At 37.3% G+C, this 18,280-nt stretch overlaps 1 protein-coding gene across 6 annotated transcripts in view; it reads left to right on the top strand.

The window, feature by feature from the left end:
* ENOX1 (ecto-NOX disulfide-thiol exchanger 1) overlaps positions 1 to 18,280 on the top strand; it is a 730,917-nt gene that overhangs the window by 494,396 nt on the left and 218,241 nt on the right. The gene's annotated exons all lie outside the window — the stretch shown is intronic.

Genomic DNA, 18,280 nt, shown 5'->3' with positions numbered 1-18,280 from the left:
GAAATAGCCGCCCTAACTGTTATTGCTATATGCAGTTTTGCAACATCAGTTGTATTTGTTAAAATTGGTAAATAGAATGGCTAATATTTACTTTCCAATTTGCAAAACTCATTGACATGCATTATCCCATTTGATTGCATAGTTGTCCGTTGGCAATAGGTAGGTATTTATTTTTGTTATTGCTTCTGTTAATGTTCTCATTTTACAAATAGGGAAATAGAAGACCAGGGTTTAGGTAACATTTTTAGCATTGTTGTGGCAGAGCTACAAACTCAGCTCAGCTAACACTAAATTCAACCTTTTTTTCAAAAATAAAAATAAAAATAGAGCTAATTAGCACTGCTTTAAAAAAAAAAAATTCTGTCAGCCATACCTTAGAGAATCATAATACAATGCTTTTAAAAGAGAAAAATGTTTAGAAATATCACAAAGGTCATTTATGTGTAAAAGATTTTATCATTTAATTTAACATGTTTATCAAGAATTTTATATGTGCCCTGTAAAACTCGCTTTGAGAAATAGAATAAATACGCAGTGTACACATAAAGTTTGTGTGCAATTTAAAATAATTTACCTATATAGACAACGATTTTAAATTGCACACAAACTTTATGGACACGCTGTATATACCTGTATGAGTATCCTTGAAAAGCCTGATTCCTTAAATTAAAAAAAAAAAATTATGTGTGGAATTAGATGTTAAGCACTAGCACAGATAGGCAATGTAGTAATTTCCAGATCAATCACTAGGGCTCTAAGGAAAGATGTTATCAGGAAGGCCAGGCTTGAGATAAATAGGATTTTCATACTGACTCATTCATTCGTTCAACACATTTCCATTGAGGTACTGTCCTGGTAGAAAGGCTCCAGAAGTAAGAAAAATAGGCGTGTTCTGGCCTCCCAGAACTTGCAACGGTAGGCGACAGTCAGCTCTTATGCTGAGGGGATTGCTGTGATGGCAGAAGAGCCATTCACTTTTGGCTGTCAAGTTAGGTGATGATAGATGTGATGGTGTTCACTAAGTAGAAACCAAGTGCTTTTGTAATTTCTGCACTCACAAACCTATGTAACTTGTGCTGAATTTACCAAGCATTCGTTTTCTTTTTTCATCAATACTGGTATTTGTGTATGTGAACAGATATGTACACATCTATACCTAGATATATAAAAATATGTATTTCATTTCTTTTTTAACATATTAAAGAACTTGAGAGTGGACAGGACATAGGGGATAGTAGGAAACACACACAAAAAAAGGAAAGACAAAGATTGAGTTATAAAACATTACACTTAGAATATTTATAAAATTCTCCAAAATGCTATCAAATTCATACAATTGAAGATTAGTTTGCTGTGAAGATTTGTGTTTATAAATGACTTATGTGTTGATCCAGGCCCTCTCCTCCTAAAGCTGACCTACACAGATACTTCTTCTATTAATAATAAATTCACAGTAAAGATTTCTATTTTTCTACCCATGTTTTCCCACCTGCCTAATTGAAATATTTCATACAGCAGAAATTATTTTACTCTTGTCTCACTTCCTGTTTCTCTCAGAAAATGTTGTGTGACTTCTAGAGTAAATCTAAACCTTAATAATTCATTATTTTCCTTATGATTGTGAGTCTTTTGACATTTTAACCATGACCAATTTATGATTTTCCCAGCAACTTACCATGAAAAGAATTACAGCCCATCATATTATAGAAGATTTACCATATCTGCCCTGAATTACATTCTCCATCTCCCATATTAGCCAAATTGCTTAAACTGTTTTTGAGCCTTTGCAGGTCTTTCTGGGCTTCGACTTCATCCTGTCCACAGCCTGACAATTTCACTGCACTTGGCATTGTTCTCAGGGCCACCAGCAAACTGCATTGTTGACACCATCTCAGGGTCAGTTTCTGCAGTGTGTGCTTAATGTTTAGGTGTTTTCTTCTAGTCTTTTTTCTATGTGCATCAGTCACAATGAATGTGAAATTTTCTGTTATGCATTTTTGTTAATATCTTATCCTAAACTGTTTTTTCCCCATTTTATTATTTTTATTCTTTTATATGAAAAATGTTTAATTAAATCAAGTAAATCTTCCAAAGTTTACTTAACTATTCTACTGTTTACATTTAGGCCATTTCCATTTTTTCACTCTTACTAGCCAGATTTCCTTAAGGAACTTAATCTCTTTCAGCATGCAAAACCATTTTACTTTTTCTGTAAGATGGTGATCTTATCTATTCCATGGAAATACTGTGAAATTTAAATGAGATAACTTACATAGCCTCTATTTAGTGAGTATAAATTAAATACTCCTCTTATTCTTTTCTTTCTTCTTTTTTATTCTGTTTTTGAACGCATAATATTCTACTAAACATTTTTTATTCATAGAGCTTTATAGCAGTTAGAATTATTTCCCTCAAATAGACTCTTACATATAAAACTAGTAGGTCAAAAGAAATGTTCATTTAAAGTTTCTTATTATATACTGAGCAACTAATTTCCAAAACATATGGCTTTAATATTTACTACTTTGACACACAAAGGTATGATCCTATGATTTTATTTTAAAGTATTTTATAACTATCCTTTTTTAATTTCCTTTTTTCTCCTTTATTTTCTATTAATATTTTCTTATTTGTAAATAGATTATTCTCACTTTTTTTTTTTATGTTGGCATGTAATGTATTTATCTTTTTTTTTTGTAGAGACAGAGTCTCACTTTATGGCCGTCTGTAGAGTGCCATGGCATCACACAGCTCACAGCAACCTCCAACTCCTGGGCTTAAGCGATTCTCTTGCCTCAGCCTCCCAAGTAGCTGGGACTACAGGCGCCCGCCACAACGCCCAGCTATTTTTTGGTTGCAGTTCAGCCGGGGCTGGGTTTGAACCCGCCACCCTCGGTATATGGGGCCTGCGCCCTACCAACTGAGCCACAGGCACCGCCCGATTATTCTCACTTTTTAAAAATTGGTTTATATTTGGACATTTGTTAAACATTTCAATCATTAGACTTCATATTTCCTAGAGATAGTCATTAAGTCTATTTCTTTTTGTCTTAATGTTCTTTTAAAATAATTTTTGTTTAATTTTCCATTTATGAGTTCTTTATACTATTTCTAAATACAGAAAGATTTGCCTACTCTGGAAGTTGTTAATATTCCTGATTTTTCCTGCCCCCATTGACATAATTCCACCCTTTTTGGAATTTAAATATGTATGTATATTTTTATCTATTTTTTTTTCAAATTTCCTGTTAATACAAGGGTACATAAAATTAGGCCAAATTGTTTGCATGTATAAAGCAGAGTCTAATTGTAGTTATTTTCCTCACATGGAAAGTGTATTTGTATCTATTTCTGATACTATTCTGATTTTTAATACAGTACCTAATTTCATTTCTTACAGTTCTATGGCATATTTATATGAAGATTTTATGCTGTTTTTACTGTACTCAATATTTAGAGCCCCTGTTTCTTTTCACTGTCGCCATAGAGAAACGGGAAGCTGTGTCCAGCTCTGTTGTCATACTGGCCACTGCTGAGGTTGATAAGTGTGACTGTAGAATGGTAGAGGCAGTCTCTAATGTTTCAGCAGGGACTTAAAGATTATTTAGTGTACCTTCCTTCCAAGAAATCCTCTCTAAAACATCTCTGACAGGATTATGGAGAGCCTGGATTTTATGAGTACTTGGCTTTCTCCCAAAGTTTGTGATATTTCTAAATGACCAACCACTCTACCCATATTCGTTAAAATTAAACTGACGCTAAATCCCATTCCTCACTGCTTCTTCAGTTTATTGAGAGATTAAAATTATCAGCAAAGCAAGGCATAAATTTTTCATATCCTCTGATTTTATCGAAATAACTTCCTGGGAAATCATATCCCTTATTACTGTCATTGCACGCCTTTCCACCGTATTGCCTTACACGCCCACAATTACGCCTTTCCCCATCCTTTCCTTTCACCATCACCGAACATTCCCCACTGTGATTCGGGTCCCACTTTTATGGGCTTCAGTTACCTTCTTCATTCAAAATGCTTCTTGAGATTGTTGAATTTGTTCCTCTTATGCACAGTGTACTGTTTTGTAGCTGTCCTTCAGCCCTACATGCCACACTGTGAAGTCTTGGCTGCTCTGTGAGGTAGTATTTACTGCCACATATTATTGTTTCTTTATGTTAGTTTTGTGATGTTTGTTGATGATGATTCCTTTTAGTTATCAATACTTTGTGTGTTGGCATAAATGCAGGTATTCTAAATTGATCTGTTGGAACATTAGTATCCTACAGTTGTTGGATACGACAGCAGTTGTTAGGTAGGTTGGATGCCACCTAAGTACTTAGGTGGCCTAATAGTGGTAACGAACTTAGGTTTAAACACAGGTAAATTGCCTTCTTCGTGGGTTTTCTCAAAACCTTTACTATACAAATGTGCAATGTACAGATTTCAAAGAGTAGGACTTAGTACGTAGGATTCTCCAAACTTACCTTATAAAAAAGTATCTGTTTGCATCTCATGAGACACTAGAATATAGCCATCTAAACCATATTTTTCCTGTTAAGTGTGAAGATCCTTTTCCACTACCATCCATCTTTCCATGCCATATATATATATATATATATCCTTTGTATGGCCTAGTTTACAATTTTGTTTGTTTGTGTTTGCTCTGAACAGTGTCACTCCCTAATCTCAAATTTCAAAATAATTCTCTTGGGGTAGGTGCTACCTGAATCTGCCTTCTCAGCTTTCTGTGTCCCTTTCCAAGAGCCTTCACCTCTAATGTCACAAGCCAAAATCTAAAATATCAAGTCCTGAGCTTTGACACCAACCGTGTGACCAGCTTTTCCCTTCCTATATACTTTGGTTTCTTTCCAAAAGTCATAATCAACTGAAAGAGTATTTGAACAGCAGGAGCTGAGTCCCCAGGTTTTAAGTTTCCTGCCAAGGCTGCAGGGGAACTGGTAGTACTTTCTGGATATCCTCTGGCTGTTAGGTGATACCTTACTCTTCTCTAAAAGTTTTTGAAATCTCTTTTCCTAGTGTCAACCATCTTTCCATAGCTGCTGTTGATGTTAGGTTGATGCATATCTTTTATGACAAGTTTCTAGGTATGCCATTTGTCATATTTCAAACACATGTTCTGAAAAGGCATCACACCTCCCAACTAGCTATGGTCTGGTTGGGTATATACGAGATAGTGCCACATCCTTATCAGTGATTAACTTGGAGCCGATAAAAGACTGCCTCATGCTTGCAAGTTATCTGTTAGCACACCGGATTGTTCCTGGTTCATACTTTGCTGTTTCTTCTTCAGAAACTCCAGAGTCACTGTCACTGCTTCTGTTTCCTTCCTGCTAAGCTAAGAAGGGCTTAGCTTTCTAATTCATGGAGAGGCTACAATGGGTGAATGTCCCCTCTGTTCTCATCATTACCTTCTCCCATTCATGGATGTTTCTGCTCGTTTTAATTCTTCTCTGTTTCCTCAGAATATTTTTTTCTGGTTTCCTTCTTGGGTTATTTAATCCTCCCAGGGACACCATTATCCTCTTTAATATGCCCAGATATGGAGAGGCATTTGTTAAATCCTTTCATCTCCTCAAGTATCACTCTTTTAACTGGGATTTATTGAGCCACAGGTTGTGTTGAATACTGGAAATATAATAGATGGACCTTACTGTCATGTTTTAGGATCGAGAGGGAGAAAGAGAAAAGAATAAATGAGCAAATGTAAGTCAACACAATAAGTGATTATGCATTCATAGAAAAAGGGTACTATGGGATGTCGCTGAAGGGTGGTGAGCAGGAAAGCAGTGAGATGAGAATTATTCCTGTATTTTAACAGAGCACATTCAGAAGCCTTACAGAGGATGACTGGGAGGGGGGAAAGGTTGGCACTGGAGGGCAGATACGAATAATGATGGCAGCAGTGCTGGTAATGATCCTGGCATAAAAGATGCAAGAGACTCATGAGACATACAATTGTAGAAATAGGAGGAGCTGTTGACTGAGTCTACATGGATTCCTTGAAAATTGGATAAATGGTGGGGGCCTGTACCAAGAAGATAAGTTGGGGAAGGCTGAAAGAGAAGAAGGGTTGGGGAGATGTCTAATTTCTTTTTGGGTGTGTTGAGTTTGAGGAACCTGTTGAAGAGACACATGCAGGGAGCAGTGAGATGGGACTGGAGCTCAGGAAGGGAGGGTAGATAGAGACTGGGCTTTGGCAGCCACAGCTCATGAATAGTTATTGACACCCTGGGGACTTTAATCCCCAGAAATACTTAGGCTATGAAATGCAGAATGGACCCTCAGCTGCTCTCCCAGATGTCAGCCTAACCTCCAGTTGGGTTTCCAATTCTTTCCATCTCTTTCCTCTCTGGAGGCCCACTAAACTCCCAATATAGCTGGGCTCCAAAGTTTGCAGGGAATGAAGTGGCCAGAGATTGAAAATAAAAATGTAATCTGGGAATCCTTCCTGAAATCATCTCTTTAGTTTGTACAGAAACCCAGAACTGTGTGTTGATAAAACATCCCATGTATTCATTTTAAAAATAAAAATAAAGCGCCAGCTAAGTTCTTTTCTTTAGTCCCTTCAGATATTAATGGTGACGCTCTCTGACATAGACATGATTAAGGGGACACAAGCAGCCTGGTGTATAGTGGTGGTGCTCTCTCTGAACTCTCTGCTCAGAGTTTTCTTTTGTTTTCATTTTCCATCTTGTTGAAAGATTTATCTCTATCAAGTGTCAGAAAATAAATAGGCCCTTGGCTTACATTTCACAATTTATGTACCTGATTTCATTTATTTTTGACAGTTCTGTTATACTTTGCACAGTTATTTATCCTTTTATCCCCAGAACATTTGGACAGTACATTGGTATATTTATTTATCTATCATAATATTACCAAAGGTTCAAACTGTGGTTTATTTTATTTTTTATAAGAATTATACAAATGATTAATTTTAATTATGGGGTGTTATAAAGAAAAACAGGGAACCTATCTTTGCCTGGAGGTATTAGAGGGGCTTCAGAAAAAGGCTCTTCTAGGGAAGTAGTATTTAGACTAAGCCCTGAAGGATAAATTAAAAAGTTATCCAAGAAGCAGGTCAAAATGGAGAATTTGAGGGTGGTGCCTGTGGCTCAGTGAGTAGGGTGCCAGCCCCATATACCGAGGGTGGCGGGTTCAAAATGGAGAATTTGAAAATGTGAGAAAATCCTAAAAGCATAAAATACCCTATGCAAAGACCTGAGATGATAGTAGCTTAGCTCTTTCAAGGAAGAGTGTGGGGGCAGAGGTGGTGGTTAGGATGGAATGTGGTTGGCAGGTTGGTGCTTGTCCTGAGTCTGGAGAGGTAGGCTAGGGCCAGAGCATGCCTTCCAAAGTAGGAATTACAGATTTTATTAAAGTGCAAGCTATTCAAAGATTGTTTCTTTCTTCCTTGAAACAAAAATACCTGAATTCTTTTTATAGAGAATGGATTGCAGAGTGGCAAGAGGGGAGACTGGGTTTATATGTAGAAGTCTGCTGCCCACAGAGGCAGTGGAAGCAGATGGCCTAGATACATCCATTGGGGACTGGAGGATGGAGCACCAGCCCTGTGCAGGCAGGGAGACAACACACACCCTCTTGGAACTTTCATTCTAGTGCTGAGCTTATGGTGTGTGTCAATAGTGTTTCTTGAGATAAGAGAATTTATAGAAAACTGCTTTCCAAAAAATATCACCTTCTGTCTATACCTTGTCCTTTATAAAGTAATAGACATCACTTAAGGGATTATTCTCAATGATTGTCCACAAATGACAATAGTCTATGTCCTTGTTAGCTAGAGATGTTATAAAATCCTCCTCAAATGTTTAATATAATATATAGTCATTTGAAATGTAGTCAGTTTTTTCTTCCATGTAATGGATAAGATAAATGTGTATGCTTTATATTATATTGACTTCTTCTGATTTATCAATGTGTAATGTTTTTCTTTCTTTTATATATTTTTACATAAATATGTATTTTAAAATTTTATGCTAGTTTCTACCTCTCAATTAACATAATCCTTATTTGCTTTGTCATGCCTGGTATATGTACTACTTACTAGACTTTTGGGTTATGCTGGTCACTTTCTTATTAGATCAAAACTAAAGAAAATATTTTAAAATAATTGTGTGTATAGTTACTTATGTATATACATTTTGTATATACACATTACGTACAACATATGATGTGTATGTGGTATATACCACAAACACATATTCCCTAGTTTTCTTAGTTTCCTCTGGAATAAAGAACCTTCAGTATCTTTGAATCTAGGAAATAATTAGCATGCCACACTGGAAAATTGTATCCTCTACCCAGGGTGGAGACTCTAATTCAGCTGAGAGCAGGAAGAAAAACCAAACAGTTGAATTCCCTTATGATAATTGGTTTGAGTGTTTTTGTCCTGATATGTGTGTGAGTGTGTATATATCAGGTCTGGCATTTAACTCACCCTAGAAAAAGTACTATATTCCTCATTGCTAAATTATCACTATGGTCACCTTCACAGTACTCCCCTTGGTAAGCTATGTACTGATGCCAATGCCTAATTCACCCTTCAAAGCATTTTGGAACTCATTCTGGAATGGCCTTCAAAGCTGTCGTTGTATTATCCTTGATGTCCTTAATATCATCAGAATGTTTTCCTTTCAATATTTTCTTTATTTTTGAGTAAAGAAAAAATTGCCAGGAGCTAGATCAGGTGAGCAGGGAGAATGTTCCAACACAGTTACTTCTTTATTGGCTAAAAACTCCCTCACAGACAGTGCTGTGTCAGCTGGTGCATTGCCATGATGCAAAAGACAGGAGTTACTGGTGAAGATTTTCAGTTAAGATTTTCTTGTTTCTCTGTCAATATTTATTTGGTCTGCTATGCTTCTCACAGTCACCCAGTGATTTTGACAATATTTTTGTCAGTTCTGCTCACTAGTGTCCACCCTGACCTTTCTTCATCAGTGATGTTTTTACACCCCTTAGAAAAATGTTTAATCCATTTGTACACTGCCATTTTCTTCATGGCATTATCTCCATAAAATTGAACTAACATGTCCCTGTCTTCACTTCCACTCTTGTAAAACTTATTAAGAAATTTACAACTGTTTGATTGTTGCTCTAATTCAAGTGCTGACATTCTTGCAATGGCACACAAAACCAATAAACAACAATAATGAACACCACCCAGCAAGATACCCCCACAACTCTGATTTGTTCTGAGATACAGTTAAGTTCCTTGGAAATCATTGGAATGAACACAACTGTGAGACACCAACATGCCAAGGCTGTGAAACCTTGCTGAGTTGTTTACACAGTGTTGTCCATGTAGGAACATGGTGGCAAGCTCACAAACTTAGTTGTTAGACTGCATATGTGTGCATGCATGCATACATCATTGTGTGTTGGAGTTTTGTTCTGAGTTAACATCAGAGCCCTTTATTTCACTATGGAATAAATGCAAAGAGACTTCTCTTCTATATCCTTTGTTTGCTTTTATTTCCTTTTGTTATTCTGCAGCCTTATAGTTTACTCTGTTATATACTGTGTTCTTGAGTTGTAGATCTATCACATTATGTGCTTATATAATGATTATGTCATTTATCTTATTAGACTGTGCTGTACTTCTTCTATGGGCAAGAACCTTATCTAATTTATCTCTGTATTTCTTCTGTCATCACACATGCAGCTGTATGCTCAGTAACTATACAGTTGAATGAATGCATTATTTGATTCAGTTATATAAATAGTTATATGAAGATATATAATATCAGGAAAAGTCACTCTTATTGCTGGTCCTTAGTAGCTAAAGTATAGCTTTTATGTCTTCAGTCATGGTTACATATGAAGGGTAACCACAATCACCAAACCCCTGATTTGACATCTGTAATTTATTTTTCTTATAAGTGAGCATTATCATTCTAGATTACTTCTTTTTTAAAATGTGTCTTCCCTGTCTTCTCTTATCATGCTTATGCTTTCATCTACCTTCTTGTACATATGAGTGTATTTACCACAGCTGTTTTAGTGTGCTTATCTCCTAATTCTTTGATCTGTGGTATTTCTGAGTCTTATTTTCCTGATTGATTTTTTTTCACATGATGGGTCTTATTTTTCTGTTTCTTTGCATGTCTATTAATTTTTTATTATAAATTTTATGTTGTCAGGTATTGGATTTTTTTTTAGTTCTTTAATTATTTTTAAGATTTCTTCTGAGATGTAGTTAAGTTCCTTGGAAATTATTTGATCCACGTGGCCTTCTAGGTTCTTTAGTATGGCCTTTTGACTAAATACAATTTTTACAGAGTAAATCCTTTTATACATATCTTTATTAATACATTTTTGTTCATCTTTTATATTTTTATTTTATTTTTAAAATGAATATTTAAAATACCAAAGAATAAAATAAATATCATCAATGAAATAGTTCTCTCTGATCAACTGGCATAATTAGAACATGACTAAGCCATAATGGCTAAATTGATGACTGCTACACTCATGACTTAGTTCTAACTTCCCTCACCTGCCTGGCATCACTACTGCATGAGGCTGGTTGGAGAAGAGTTTATGGGGGTCCAGTATGCCAATCCATTAACAGCTTTCAACAATGATGCACTCATTTCTGGTTGAAGTGGAATTTGTGAATAGTTAGTTGAGCAGCTTGACAGTATTTTAATTCTGTCTGCTTGGTAGCCCATCATATTAAAGAAGACTAAGAGGCAGAAACATATTTTTTAATGATGATTGGGAATTACAGTATTATCTTGTTTCTGCTAAAGAGAAGATGATTGGCTTTCTTTGTGATATCAATATCAATATTAAAGAAGTTCCTTGTTCTTCAACATTCATGCATAAGGACTACAAATATTTTACACTAGAGTGAGAGGCATGAAAGGTTGGGTTGCAGAAATTAAAAGATGAAAAACAAAAGCAAAAACTATTCTTTCAAGCAGCATTAAGGCTTGGAAATAATGCCACTGAAGCAACTTATAAAGTAGTTTATATACTCAGGGGTAAAAAAAAACAACGTAGAAATTGTGAAAGAATACATTGTTGAAGTTGTAGGATGCTCAGGCCCCATATACATTTCAAAATACAAACAACTTTCTCTTTCGAGGAGAACCATAACTGATTGGCAGCATGTATTAGCCCTCAACTTATTAGAACAACTTCATACAACACTTCGAAAGGAACATACATATTATTCAACTTCCTTGGATGAATCAACTGATACTACTCACTCAGTGCAGGTTTTATATTTCATTCAGGTTATAACAGATGAATTTTCTTTTTTTTTTTTTTTTTATTGTTGGGGATTCACTGAGGGTACAATAAGCCAGGTTACACTGATCGCAATTGTTAGGTAAAGTCCCTCTTGCAATCATGTCTTGCCCCCATAAAGTGTGACACACACCAAGGCCCCACCCCCCTCCCTCCGTCCCTCTTTCTGCTTTTCCTCCCCCCCATAACCTTAATTGTCATTAATTGTCCTTATATCAAAATTGAGTACATAGGATTTATGCTTCTCCCTTCTTGTGATGCTTTACTAAGAGTTACTACTTTGGGCACTGTTTTGAACAGAACATGGGGAATGGATATCTTCAACAACTTCCAAGATAAATGGTGTGAGTGTATGTACAGACAGTGGACCTTCCCTGACTGGAAAACATAAAGGTTTATTGTACAGATAAAGTGTATGTATTAACAGATTCAGATGCCAGTGTATCTTACATCAGCAAAATCTCTGTGCTAAAGTATTATTTTAAGTCACACTTTGCAATACATTATAAGCATCACTAACTATCTCATGCAGATGCAACATGGCTTCATTAATTTTGTAACATGCTGTTGAACAATAAGGTATTTAGTGTGGATTTTCTGTACCATTCTAAAGTGCATTGACTATCACAGAGATAGGTGTTAGCCAAAATTTTATCTTTGTGAGAAGAAACAGTTAAACTTCATAAAGAACATAATCAGCAGTATGAATTATCGAAAGAAGATTTCTATAGGAATGCCGCATTTCTGTGTGATATGTTACATCAAAATAACTTAAATATTCTTCACAAGGTTAAGACTAAGTTTGTATATGACATGTGGCAAAAAATCCAAGCTTTTCAAAATACAGTGTCCTTTTTCAAAACACTTCTTCAAAAGGAAATTTTGGATGAATGTTTTCCCCAGTTAGGAAAGGTCAGTGATGAGCAGGGTGATGTTTGTGAATCATTTGAAGAATATGCAGTTATAGACATACTAATTGGAGAATGCAATGAAAGTTTCACGGACTCTGAGAATCATGACGTCACACTCAAATTATCATTTCAGCCTAGTTGAACCTAAATAACTACAGATAGAATTGATTGAGCTCTCAATAGGTGACATTTTAAGTTCATTGTTAGATGCTAAGAGAGATGCAAGTGAAATACAGAAAAATGCAGTAAAATACTTGCATCTTTGGCAACATGCCTGAAAAATCATTTCTTCATCTTCAACCACTTACTGCTGTGAATCTGCATTCTCCTACCTAACCCAAATCAAGATGCCCTTAAGGTCATAAATGACTGATACTCATCTAGAGGATCCCTTGAAACTGTGGACCTCCATGCTGCAACCAAATATTTAAATATTAAATGCTTTCCAACAAAAAGCAGACGCAATAAAGTCATTAAAAGGTTAGTTAAGTTTAAAATTAACAAATGGTGCCTCAACGGAGTAGGACGCCAGCCCCATATGCCAGATGTGGCAGGTTCAAACCCAGCCCTGGCCAAAAAAATAAATAAATAAATAAAATAAAACAAATAGTTTTCTTTTCTTGAAATTATTATGTTTGATTTTTACAAAATAATGTTAATTTCTAAGTGTATCTAATTGAAGTTTCTTGAATTCAGCCTGATATGATTACAGCTAAGTTAATGCCACGTTTCAGCATAACAAGATTCTCTACCCCCTATTTAGTCCCTCGTCATGTGGGACTGAGAACTCTTCCCTAGTATATTGCAAGGTTTCTCCTAACTAACTATTGTAAACAAGATCTATTTTCAGCCCTCTGGGAGCTTTAGAAAAGGAACCACCTCCTCTTTTCCTATAGCTTTTGCCCCAGCCTTACTACTCACCACCCCAAGTTTGTCCTGAGAAACACTCAGCCAAAGACTTGGACAGAATCCTCTGAAGATCTCCAGAGCTTGCTCTCTGATTAGCTCCTTCCTTTCTAGTGCTCTGGCCCTGCAGTTTCCAAGGGGCCACTCTGTCCCTCCAGCCACCATTCAATGCCGAACTCAGTTAGCTCTCAGGCTCTGTTTGGGTTTTCTTCCTTCTGTTAAGTCCAGGAAACTTTCTAGGATAGTGGGCTACGACAGTCATAGTTTTCACTTTGTTTATTTCCCTTATAAATCTGATGCTGTGGTATGAATGATTTTATTAGGAATGCTAAAAATTACAGTTATAAAACCTGTCAATTGTAGGCACCTAATATTTGCTACATACTCTGTATCACACTTCATTTAATCTTCTGCTAGCTATTATTAACCCCATTTTAGAGATGAGGGTACTGAGTTTGGGTGACATTAACTAACATACCCAAAGTTACCCAGCTAGAAAGAGGCAGGCTAGAATTGTTATCCAGGTCTGTCTGCCTAATATATTTTCATTATATCAGAAATTTTTTTGTATTGTATTGCAAATTTTGAATTTTTATGCATATCAATTTTTTATTGTGTGTGAAATCTGAAGAGTTCCATGAAGCTTCAAGAGTTTAGGACTCATTCATTGATCTACAGTTTGTACTAAAGTTTAACAAGGAACAACTTAGTAATATAAAATAGACTTCTACGAATAAGACCATGGTAGTTATGCCCTCGGGCTTATGACAGTAACCAAAAAAATGATAATAAGGGGAATTATACATTTCCATCTAAAAATAAATAAAGAAAGCTCTCTCAAAGAAAAAAGAAACAGAATTTTTTTATGATTAAGACATAAAATGGACTTGGGTCAACATGAATACTCACTGCATGAGCAGTACAGAGTGTTACATTTTATCAATTTGGTAGCACAAGTAGAGGGGGTTTCCAGAAGATGGATTCTGTTTCTCAGGAAAGTAGGAGACAAGGTCATGTGCTGAGGATAAATGCACTGATGAGGAATAGAGAACCCTGACAGTATCACTGGGGGAGGGAGAGGAAGCCACCCAGAGCAACAGGACAGGACTACCTCCAGTTGTGTTGTGTCTTCCTTGTGGACGGGCACAGAGAATGAAGATGAGCCTCATCCCGGGTTGTGTTTCATGAGGTAGCTGGAATGAAGGGACAGGGGTATGAAGAAGGTGTGAACGTTTGCAGGAGAGTGATCCCAGAGCTGGACCACACACTCCCATAAGAATTGGGGAGGGAAGGGGAACTGCAGGCTGAGGGCCACGTGTAGCCTTCTAGGTCCTTAGGTGCAGTCTTCTGACTGAATCCAAATTGTACAGAACAAATCCTTTCATTAAAGAGGGCGCAGCAGAGAAAGATGAAGCTTTTCTTACTTCCTTTGGTAGATAAAAAAGAAATATCCTGAAATCAGAAGGCCTCACATTCCCCACCCCTTCTTAAACATTGAGGAACTGTCTCTGCAAGAGACAGATGGTGGCCTGAGATCTTAGGTTTGATTCCTTTATCTGTGTAACCTTGGGAAAGTTATTTAACTTCTCTGAGTTTGCCTATAATGAGAGAGATGATAATATTAAATAACAAAAGCAGGTAATCACTACAGTTTGTAGAATTGGCAAAGTAAGGTGCATATTACAGGGATCCAAACATGTTAGTTTTCTTCGTCTTCATTGGACAGCAGTTGAGGAAGGAACAGGAAAGAGGGGGAGAGTCAGATGACATCCTAATTTCAGGGTTGTCATGAAATTAGAAAAGAGAAGGTGTGGCCCCTGTCAAAAATGATCCCCTTGTCTTGACTGCTCCCACTCTAGAAGTAGTGACAATAATTGTGCTCTATAAGCCAGGTGGAAGCAACCCATGTGTGCCCAGTGCACACCGATACATTGTAGCTCCACAATTGAATCTTGAATTCCCACACAGGTGGAAATACATGTAACCTGTGACTCCTCAAAAACTTCACTACAAATAGCTTTCCATTAACCAGAAGCCTCCCCTGTAACATAAACAGCTAATTAACACGTTTTGTGTATGTATTATATGCTGTATTCTTACAAAAGAAGGAAGCTTGAGAAAAGAAAATGTTACTATGAAAATAATAAGGAGGAGAATATGTATTTATATTTATTACATGGAAGTGGATCAAGATAAAGGTCTTCATCTTCATCATTTTAAAGTTGAGTAATCTGAGGAGGAAAGAGGAGGGTTTGGCCTTGGTGTTAGGGGTGGCACAGGAAGGGGAGGTAAGAGAGACAGGCATACTCAGTGTAACTTTTATTGAAAAAAAAATCCACTTACAAGTAGACCCTCAACGTTCAAACCCAAGTTGTTCGAGGGTCAACTGTATTAGAGTTCAGTGTAACTTTTATTGAAAAAAAAAATCCACTTACAAGTAGACCCTCAACATTCAAACCTAAGTTGTTTGAGGGTTAACTGTGGATTGCGACCCCTTTGGGGGTCAAATGACCTTTTCACAGGGATCACCTAAGACCATCCTGCATATCAGCTATTTATATTACAATTCATAACAGCAGCAAAATTGCAGTTATGAAGTAGCAACAAAAATAATTTTATGGTTGGGGGTCACCACAACATGAGGAACTGTATTAAAGGGTCACAGTATTAGGAAGGTTGAGAACCACTGTATTAGAATTGTTTTCCACAAGTTGTCTGTTTCAACATTTCCTAGACTGGAATTTCTGAGCCAATCTTAGACCTCATAAAACACAAGGCCCTGGAAAGTGAGTCCTTGAAGTACCTCAGGTAGCTAGGCAGGTGGGAAAACAATACCCCATTTGGCCTGGGAAGTTTTATGGTGCTACATTTTGATAGTTTTAATAACAATACAATTTTACAACTGAAAGCTTTTTTGGTTAAAGCATTTGAGCCAAAAAGTACCCCAAAGGTAGTTGAATATGAATATGTAAAAGTTGGGCCAGGTGCAGTGGCTCATTTCTATAATCCTAACACTCTGGGAGGCCCAGGCTGGTGGGTTGCTTGAGCTCAGGAGTTTGAGACCAGCCTGAGCAAGATTGAGACCCTGTCTCTACTAAAAATAGAAAAACTGCTGGGCATTGTGCCAGGTGCCTGTAGTCCCAGTTACTCAGAAAGCTGAAGCAAAAGGATTGCCCAAACCCAAGAATGTGATGTTGCTGTGAGCTATGATGAGACCACAGCACTCTACCCAGGGCAACAGATTGAGACTCTGTCTCAAAAAAAAAAAAAAAAAGTAAAAGTTGTACACTGAGCATTTCTGTGCTCTAGCACTATGCAATGGTTTGGATGTTTGTGTACCCCCCCAAATGCATAGATTGAAATCCTAACCCCACGGTGATGGTATTAGAACATGGGGGCCTTGGGTGGTGATGAAGTCATAAAGGTGGAGCCCTCATGAATGAGATTATAATGGCCTTTAAAAGAGACCGGGGGAGGGAGCTCCCTCACCTCTTCCACCACATGAGAATGCAGTGAAAAGAGTCTGTCTACAAGAAGGAAGTGGCCCTCACCATATGTCACATCTGCCAACACCCTGATCTTGGACTTCCCAGCCTCTAAAACTGCAAAGTTAAATTAATAAATACAGTTCTGTTTTTTACTAACTACCTAGTCTGTGGTGGTTTGTCCTTTCAGCCCAAATAGACCCAAGACACACAGTGTATAATCTCATTTAATCAGTTTTTATTTTGAGAAAAATAAGCTTTGGGCATCAAGACAGATATCATTGAACTGTAATAAACTATATTCTCCTCCTCATCAGGGACATTTTTTTGCTATCATAGAAGGTACAGTTTTGACCTTGAGCCTTTACTTCTGACAGTTTATGCCTATGGGGCACAATAACCCTTTGTCCTGAAGGGGAAGGAGAAACAAAGTAGTCTTCAAGTTTCACTCTTTCTGACTACGAGGCCATCTTTAAAGAGCTATCCCTTACCTCACTGGTTGGGCCCCTGCAACCTCCCTCAGTTACTATGTCCTTGCCACTTTTCCCATCTCAGTAGGAAAAATAAGCTCACTGCCCTAATGTGAGGTGACTCCGGTCGCTATGGGGACCCTACACACATGGTGAATCACTGCTGATGATGCTTCCACCAGAGGCATTTCTGTGCAATCACTCAAAAATGCTTATTTTATATTTTCAAGACTTAGTGGCCTTTCTCTTGGAAACCATGTATTTGAGAACATCTTTTTGAATTTGTTCATCCCCAGCTGTGAGAAAATATTGACTAGTCATGGGTAGGAAAAAGGCAATTTAGAAAAATAATAGAAGAAAATGATGATTTCATCTTTGTCTGGATTTTCTGTACCATCCTTGCTGGGACTTGGCCAGATACTCTTCGAGGGCAAGGTGACAGCCCCAGGTGAAGCAGGCCCTGGCCCACCGGAAAGGGCATGAAAATACAGGGAAAGCCACTCAGCATTACAGGGGGGAAGCTGAGCGCCCGGGTCCCTGGAAAGGCAGCTTACTACAACTGCTTTGCTAACACTTGGTGGCAAAATGACCAGGGCAAGTTGTAAAGATTTCAAGGGCCTTCCTAGGCCCACCTATCAAAAGAAGGTGTTCAAGCTCCCTTAAAACTCTGACTTTCTATGACTTAGAGGGAAAATCCCCAAAATCAAGATTCTAAGACCTTAACGTGCACAATGCTAAAATGACTAGCCTCCAGTTAATACCTTAAAGAAATAAAGTAACCGTAACTTTGAACAGGAGCCACAAGAAGAACCCCTCGTAATAATTAAGGTAACTTTTGGTGGTAATAGTGTTTTGTATTTCTTTGTTTGTTCTTTACTGGATCTAGAGAGCCCCTGCTGAGTTAATCACACATACAGCCATGTGTAGAAGTATCATTGTAAGAAGCTCTCATTTTTTAAACTAGAAACAAGTGGCAAGAGAAAGAAGGACATAATCCTTCCAGTGCCGTGGCCTTTGACTTAACAGTGGTGTCTGCTGAGTAGCCAGCAGTAACCTGAGGACAAATGTGAAAATGAAGAGTAATTTAGATGCTAGAAATCTGATGGTCTCACTTCAAGGAGTCCTAGGGGAAAAGCATGAGTAGAGCTTTTCCTTTTCATCAGTAAAAGGTAACTAGGGTGTAGATTATCCAAAATCCCCAATAGGTGGCCT

This window comes from Nycticebus coucang, chromosome 15, assembly GCF_027406575.1.
Source record: "Nycticebus coucang isolate mNycCou1 chromosome 15, mNycCou1.pri, whole genome shotgun sequence".
In the NCBI taxonomy this organism is placed as follows: Eukaryota; Metazoa; Chordata; class Mammalia; order Primates; family Lorisidae; genus Nycticebus; species Nycticebus coucang.
This window is presented reverse-complemented; position numbering and strand designations above follow the sequence as displayed.